Below are 2,531 nucleotides of genomic sequence, written 5' to 3' on the forward strand. Positions count from 1 at the left end.
TTTTTTGCGGTATGCGGGCCTCTCACTGTTGTGGCCTCTTCCGTTGTGGAGCACAGGCTCCGGACGCGCAGGCTCAGTGGCCATGGCTCACGGGCCCAGCCGCTCCATGGCATGTGGGATCTTCCTGGACTGGGGCACGAACCCGTGTCCCCTGCATTGGCAGACGAACTCTCAACCACTGCGCCACCAGGGAAGCCCCAGACTCTATTCTCTTAACCACCACACTGTATTTCCTACCAAGACCTCACACTCAACTCAAAGACCATCTTCTCTGTGATTATTTGCTGACCTCATCACCTGGATTCCAGCTGGTGGGTATGTTTCTCCTTCTGTACTTCTGTGACCGCTTGTATGCACTTCTATTACACTTATGACCTATGATAATTATTAGCCTTCATGACTTCCCCTGCCAGGTTGTGCACTGCTCCAGGCCAGAGACCCAGTTGCACACATCTTTGAGTTTTCAGTGTCAAAATGAGTGCCGAGGAACTTCCCTGGTGGTCCAGTGGTTATGAATCCGCTTTCCAATGCAGGGGATGCGGGTTTGATCCCTGGTCAGGAACTAAGATCCCACATGCTGCGGGGGCAACTAAGCCCACGTGCTGCAACTACTGAGCACGAGGGCCACAACTAGAGAGCCCACGTGCTGCAATGAAGCTCCTGTGTGCCACAACTAAGACCCGATGCAGCCAAAGTAAATAAATAAATAAATAAATATTTTAAAAAATTAGTGCCGAGTATCATATAGGATATATATATATATGCTACATGATAATACTTGGATAAATTAAAAGAAAGAAGTTATCTAATTGATGTCTTACCTGCCTTAAGACTGTGCCTATATTGTTTGTTATTGTAATGGAATGTCTTTCCTCCTTGGCAGATGTATGTTATACCATATGGTCAGATGGTAAATGTAGTAGCAACGGTACCCATTACTGCACTTCCAAGCTACAGTACTGAATGTGAAGTGAAGAATTATTACTCAATCGTTATTGAGTTAGAGAAACATATTGTTAAAATTGTCGTGATTACTTTTTTTTTTGCGGTATGCGGGCCTCTCACTGTTGTGGCCTCTCCCTTGCGGAGCACAGGCTCCGGACGCGCAGGCTCAGCGGCCATGGCTCACGGGCCCAGCCGCTCCGCGGCATGTGGGATCTTCCCGGACCGGGACACGAACCCATGTCCCCTGCATCGGCAGGTGGACGCTCAACCACTGTGCCACCAGGGAAGCCCCCTGATTACTTTTTAAATGGAAAAATCCTGAAGATATAGCATAAATTACAAGATTTAATTAACTAAAGAATATTCATTAACATGTTCATATCACTCTTTATGTAATGAGGTTTTAAGTATTTGTTAAGAAGTTGAGGTTTCTTTTTTTTTTTTTTTTTTTTTTTTGCGGTATGCGGGCCTCTCACTGTTGTGGCCTCTCCCGTTGCGGAGCACAGGCTCAGCGGCCATGGCTCACGGGCCCAGCCGCTCCGCGGCATGTGGGATCTTCCAGGACCAGGGCACGAACCCGTGTCCCCTGCATCGGCAGGCGGACTTTCAACCACTGCGCCACCAGGGAAGCCCTGAGGTTTCTTAAGTAGAGAATTTGTAATGATTTTCTGCAGTGACAATCTCAATATAACAAGAAAAATAAGATAGAAACATCTAGCTGAAATCCACTATCATTCTCCCTCTCCCCCACAAGATAGATATCTGTATCTATACATAGATATGGAAAAAGATATCGATATATAGATACACATATGTATATATACACACACACATATGTGTGTGTATATATAGAGAGAAAACGCATACACACATATATAGTCACTGTATACTTATAGATACATAGACAAGTATACAGTATTTGTACATAGTATAATTTTTCAAGGTAAAACATGCAACTATTTGAAAATAATTGTTGCCTCAGATGTTTAAAATTCATGTTAAGATATATTTGCTGATAAAATTGTTACAAGTCTGTTTAAAGAAACATGTAAAACCAAGGATTCCATACTTTTAAAATCTATCTTTCAGCAAAGAGAAAGAGCATAAGTAGTCTGAAAAGACAGATTGCTAACATTTCTGGTAGTTCATCTAGCTAAAATTAAGCTTGCAGGGTAACTATGTAGACATAGTTACAGTTCAAAGGCACTAGTCTGGGACACACAGCCACCACCCTCCCACACTTAACTTGGGTGGACTCAGTTTTGCCCAACATTTACATAAACGTGCTTATTGAATTCAAGCTTGCCTATTTATAAATATGTAAGAGTAAATGAGACTGACCAATGCAACCTATTTTAGTTAGAGCGAAACATGACATTTAGATTTTATCAGTCCAGAATTATAACTTTTTAAAGGTACAGCAGACAGGATTAGGCCTCAAGGACAGGGATGTCTAATGTTGAGAACCATGGTCCCAAATTCACACCAAACTCACCAGTGTAGGGGAAGAGGTGGAAGGCTTTGGGCGCTCCTGTCCCTGATAAATGTTACCAGTGAAGCCAAAGAAATGACTGCCTGAGACTCTT

Source organism: Lipotes vexillifer, unplaced genomic scaffold, assembly GCF_000442215.2.
Source record: "Lipotes vexillifer unplaced genomic scaffold, Lipotes_vexillifer_v1.1 scaffold263, whole genome shotgun sequence".
Classification (NCBI taxonomy): Eukaryota; Metazoa; Chordata; class Mammalia; order Artiodactyla; family Lipotidae; genus Lipotes; species Lipotes vexillifer.